Raw genomic sequence first — 6,532 nt, forward strand, 5'->3', positions numbered from 1 at the left:
CCAGTTGAGCTATTGAAAATCCTGAAAGATGATGCTGTGAAAGTGCTGCACTCAGTATGCCAGCAGATTTGGAAAACTCAGCAGTGGCCTCTGGACTGGAAAAGGTCAGTTTTCATTCCAATCCCAAGGAAAGACAATGCCAAAGAATGCTCAAACAACCGCACAATTGCACTCATCTCACACACTAGTAAAGTAATGCTCAAAATTCTCCAAGCCAGGTTTCAACAATATGTGAACCATGAACTTCCAGATGATCAAGCTGGTTTTAGAAAAGGCAGAGGAACCACCAGAGATCAAATTTCCAACATGTGATGGATCATGGAAAAAGCAAGAGAGTTCCAGAAATACATCTGTTTTTGCCTTATTGACCATGCAAAGCCTTTGACTGTGCGGATCACAATAAACTGTGGGAAATTCTGAAAGAGATGGGAATACCAGACCACCTCAGCTGCCTCTTGCAAAACCTGTATGCAGGTCAGGAAGCAACAGTTAGAACTGGACATGGAACAATTGACTGTTTCCAAATAGAAAAAGGAGTACATCAAGGCTGTATATTGTCACCTTGCTTATTTAAATTCTATGCAGAGTATATCATGAGAAAGCTGGGCTGAAAGAAGCACAAGCTGGAATCAAGATTGCCAGGAGAAATATCAATAACCTCAGATATGCAGATGACACTACCCTTATGGCAGAAAGCAAAGAGGAACTATAAAGCCTCTTGATGAAAGTGAAAGAGGAGAGTGAAAAAGTTGGCTTAAAACTCCACATTCAGAAAACGAAGATCATGGCATCTGGTCCCATCACTTCATGTGGGATAGCTGAGGAAACAGTGGAAACAGTGTCAGGCTTTATTTTATTGCGCTCTGAAATCACTGCAAATTGTGACTGCAGCCTTGAAATTAAAAGAGGCTTACTCCTTGGAAAGAAAGTTATGACCAACCTAGATAGCATATTGAAAGGCAGAGACATTACTTTGCCAACAAAGGCCTGTCTACTCAAGGCTATGGTTTTTCCAGTGATCATGTATGGATGTGAGAGTGGGAGAGTGAAGAAAGCTGAGTGCCGAAGTATTGATGCTTTTGAACTGTGGTGGTGGAGAAGACTCTTGAGAGTCCCTTGGACTGCAAGGAGATCCAACCAGTCCATTCTAAAGGAGATCAGCCCTTCTTTGGAAGGAATGATGCTAAATCTGGAAAAAAAAAAAAAGTCCAGTACTTTGCCTACCTCATAGGAAGAGTTGACTCACTGGAAAAGACTCTGATGCTGGGAGGGATTGGGGGGCAGGGGAGAAGGGGACGACAGTGGAAGAGATGGCTAGATGGCATCACCGACTCAATGGACGTTAGTCTGAGTGAACTCCGGGAATTGGTGATGGACAAGGAGGCCTGGCATGCTGCCATTCATGGAGTCGCAAAGAGTCGGACATGACTGAGCAACTGAACTGAACTGAACTTAGACAGATCTCCTGGAAAAGGAAATGCAACCCACTCCACTACTTTTGCCTGGAGAGTCCCATGGATAGAGGAATCTGGAGGGCTACAGTCCATAGGTTGGCAAAGAGTTGGACAGAAGTAAAGTGACTAAGCACAAACATGTTACCAGTTTGTTTACTATAATGATTGACTCTGAGATTGGAACAAAAGAATGGTTTCAGTGTGGAACCATCTTTAGAAGTGAAGGGAAATTTGTGTCAAAAATATTGAACACCCTCTGGCTAAAACAATGGATCTAGAAGGTTTTCAGTTCAGTCACTAAGTCCTGTCTGACTCTTTGTGACCCCATGGACTGCATCAGGCCAGGCCTCCCTGTCCATTACCAACTCCCAGAGTTTACTCAAACTCATGTCCATTGAGTCAGTGATGCCATCCACCATTCTCATCCTTTGTGGTCCTCTTCTTCTCCCACCTTCAGGGTCTCCCTTCCAGCATCAGGGTCTTTTCAAATATGTCAGTTCTTCCCATCAGGTGGCCAAAGTATTGGAGTTTCAGCTTCAACATCAGTCCTTCCAATGAATATTCAGGACTGATTTCCTTTAGGATGGACTGGTTGGATCTCCTTTCAGTCCAAGGGACTCTCAAGAGTCTTCTCCAACACCACAATTCAAAAGCATCGATTCTTTGGCACTCAGCTTTCTTTATAGTCCAACTCTCATATCCATACATGACTACTGGAAAAACCATAGCCTTGACTAGGCGGACCTTTGTTGGCAAAGTAATGTCTCTGCTTTTTAATATGCTGTCTAGATTGCTCATAACTTTTCTTCCAAGGAATAAGTGTCTTTTAATTTCGTGGCTGCAGTCACCATCTGCAGTAATTTTGGAGCCCCCCAAAAATAAAATCTTCCATGGTTTCCCCATCTATTTGCCATGAAGTGATGAGACCAGATTCCATGATCTTCATTTTCTGAATGTTGAGTTTGAAGACAACTTTTTCACTCTCCTCTTTCAGTTTTATCAAGAGGCTTTTTATTTCTTCTTCACTTTCTGCCATAAGGGTGGTGTCATCTGCATATCTGAGGTTATTGAAATTTCTCCCGCCAAGCTTGATTCCAGCTTGTGCTTCATCCAGCCCAGCATTTCTCATGATGTACACTCTGTGTATAAGTTAAATAAACAGGGTGACAACATAAAGCTGTGACGTACTCCTTTTCCTCTTTGGAACCAATCTTTAGTTCCATGTCCAGTTCTAACTGTTGCTTCCTGACCTGCATACAGATTTCTCAAGAGGCAGTCAGGTGATCTGGTATTCCCATGTCTTTCAGAATTTTCCACAGTTTATGGTGATCCATAGAGTCAAAGGCATCAGTATAGTGAATAAAGCAGAAATAGATGTCTTTCTGGAACTCTCTTGCTTTTTTGATGATCCAATGGATGTTGGCAATTTGATCTCTGGTTCCTCTGCCTTTTCTAAAACCAGTGCTTTACATATAAAATCCCACGATTTGCATGTTGAAAGAGGGGGGAGTTGGTGGAAACTATTAGATAAGAAATTGATCTTCCTGAGTTTAGCGTTTTATCAGTTGATGCAATTAATTAATTGTTCTTTGTTGCTGCTGCTGCTGCATTGCTTCCGTCGTGTCTGACTCTGTATGACCCCATAGACGGCAGCCCACCAGGCTCCGATGTCCCTGGGATTCTCCTGGCAAGAACACTGGAGTGGGTTGCCATTTCCTTCTCCAATGCATGAAAGTGAAAAGGGAAAGTGAATTCGCTCAGTGGTGGCCGACTCTTAGCGACCCCATGGACTGCAGCCCACCAGGCTCCTCTGTCCATGGGATTGTCCAGGCAAGAGTACTGGAGTGTGTCACCATTGCCTTCTCCAGTTCCTAGTCGATGTGTGTATAAATATATACAGATATCTCATAAGAATATATAAATACATGTTTTAAAATATGTAATCAATATATGTAAGAAAATATAACATTTTTATATTGAAAAAGGGGAAATTAGTAAAGAACAATTATTCTTTAATTAAACTTATATAAAAGTATACCCTAAAAATGGTAAAGAACCTGCCTGCCAATACTAGACTCATAAGAGACACAGGTTCAATCCCTGGGTTGGGAAGATCCCCTAGAGAAGGAAATGGCAACTCACTCCAGTATTGTTGCCTGGAAAGTCCCATGGACAGAGGAGCCTGGCAGACTATAGTCCATGGGGTGATAAAGGGTGAGACACAACTGAGCCCATGATGGATGTTTACTCTAGGAAAAAGATACATTTATATTTGTGTGGACATGTGTATAAGAAAATTATTACATGTCTTACATAGAAAATTTACTCCTCTTGAAGCAGTATTTAACATGTTTGGAACCAAAATGATTTGAAATGACTTGACTATTGTATGAAAATTGCCCTTTGAACATAACATATACTTTGTAATTTTTACTACTGTGAGAAATGTATCACTGGTAATGTAAGCACATAAGCATTTTTATTGTAAATTAATGTTTTAAATCCAATTTTGCATAAAACAATGCATTACTGGGCACTGAGAGAGAATTCCAGATGATGAGAGAAGACCCCCTTAAGCATTTGGCTGAATACTGACCAGTATATGTGCCTGAGGTCAGGGAAAACCACTTGGAGGATTGGGTGTAACAGGGCAGAGCCTCCACACAAGGACAGTCATGTGCGTGTTCCCATCCCCCAGATTGGAAAATCTCAAAGTTTACAGGGTATTGTACATGGAGGGTTTTTCCACAGTAGTAGGAAATAATTAGTCTAAAGCAAAACACTTCAAAAGTTCCAAATAACAAGTCCTATTAACTAGATCCAGAGGATCAAAAGGAATTTCTTATAAACTAGATCCAGAGGATCAAAAGTTTCGAAGGAATTTTAATAAGCCTCAAAATTAAGTATGAGAATATTTGTAGAAGTCAGTATATATACTATCCACTATGTAAAATTTACAGTGTCAGAGAACCACTGAAAAATTACCAAGCAAGTATTAGAAATAGTAAGCACTGACATTAAAAGAATTATTATATTGTTATTGCCTCTGTCCAAAAAGTAGATACAAAGAAGATCAAAAGGCATGCAAATCAGAGTTTCAGACTTCTAGAGATGAAAATTAAATGTCCAAGTTGAAAATAAATTGGATGTAACTAAAAATAAGCTAAATATTGTAAGAAAAAATTAATGAAAGACATTACTTTGCCAACAAAGGTCCGTCTAGTCAAGGCTATGGTTCTTCCTGTGGTCTTGTATGGATGTGACAGTTGGACACATTTCCACATGTGATGGATGAAGAAGGCTGAGTGCCGAAGAATTGATGCTTTTGAATTGTGGTGTTGGAGAAGACTCTTGAGAGTCCCTTGGACTGCGAGGAGGTCCAACCAGTCCATTCTGAAGGAGATCGGCCCTGGGATTTCTTTGGAAGGCATGATGCTAAAGCTGAAACTCCAGTACTTTGGCCACCTCATGAGAAGCGTTGACTCATTGGAAAAGACTCTGATGCTGGGAGGGATTTGGGGGCAGGAGGAGAAGGGGACGACAGAGGATGAGATGGCTGGATGGCATCACTGACTCGATGGACGTGAGTCTGAGTGAACTCTGGGAGTTGGTGATGGACACGGAGGCCTGGCGTGCTGCGATTCTTCGGGTCACAAAGAGTCGGACACGAGTGAGTGACTGAAAGGAACTGAACTGAATTAAATTGAATATTGTAAGAAAAATTTAATAAACAATAGTGCATCCATGTGTGTTCTCACTCATGGCTCACTTTTTGTGACGCCATGAATTGTAGCCTGCCAGGCTTCTTTGTCCTGGGATTCTCCAGGCAAGAATACTGGAGTGGGTTGTCATTTCCTCCTCCATAAGCAAAGGGGTAAATAAACTTTACTATTTTCATACAAAGTAATAGAAGAGTACAAAGGAATGAACGATTAACCTATGCAACATGAACAAATCTCAGATATGCCTAAAGAAAGAAGAGAGACAAAAAGGATATTTATGCATAGTTGAACATATACAAAATTATAGAAAAATGCAAAATAATTCATGGTGACAACAGATTAGTTGTTGCCTGGCATTAGAGGGGTAGGTAAATATGTAAAGCATACATTAAAAAAGACCATGAGGAAACTTTTTGTCAATAGAAAGTATAAATACTTCCATGAGGAAAGTTTTTGTCCATAGAAAGTATAAGTCCTTTCATATATATATATAATTCATAGGATTTTCCTATGAATTACATTAGGATTTTCCTATCTCTTCAAACTTGTTTTCTAAAGACTTGAAATTACTGGTGTAATGTTCAAAGGAGCATTTTTACAGTTTACCACTTTAAAGATTTATATAACCTCATTTTTTATATAATGGCATTGATTTAATGGCAAGACTGCGAGTTCATCATTATTATCTATAATATTGCAACCATATATGATTGAAAAAAATTTTTTCTTTGGGTCACTTACATATTTTCTGATCTTTAGATCAGGGATTATAACTTCTGTTCATCCAGATTATCTCTTCAAAGACTCAGCACTCAGTCTAAGAACTGAATATGATGCTTACCTTCAGGTCACTTGCTTGACTCTGGTGACCATTCCTCTTTGCTGATCCTTTCAGGGCTAACCGCTATCTTGAATTTTGCATTGAAAATTCATTTACCGTTAATTTAAGCTTTTCCAAATGAACTGAGAAATTTTATATGATTTTTCTGTTTTTTGACATATCTCCTAGTGTTATATGTTTGTGCTAAGTCACTTCAGTTGTATCTAACTCTTTGAAACCCTGTGGACTGTTGCCTGCCAGGCTCCTCTGTCCATGAGATTCTCCAAGCAAGAACACTGGTGTGGGTTGCCATGCCCTCCTCCAGGGTATCTTCCCGACCCAGGTATTGAACCCATGTCTCATATCTCTTGCTTTGGCAGGTGGGTTCTTTACCACGAGCACCACCTGGGAAGCCCTGTTGTTACATGTGTAAAAACAACTTGGCAAATAACTAATAACTTAATATCTGCATTGCAGGGTGATGTTTTCAGTTTTATAAAATTGGGTTGGGCCAAATTATCTTTCTAATCACTTGG

This window comes from Bubalus bubalis, chromosome 23, assembly GCF_019923935.1.
Source record: "Bubalus bubalis isolate 160015118507 breed Murrah chromosome 23, NDDB_SH_1, whole genome shotgun sequence".
NCBI lineage: Eukaryota > Metazoa > Chordata > Mammalia > Artiodactyla > Bovidae > Bubalus > Bubalus bubalis.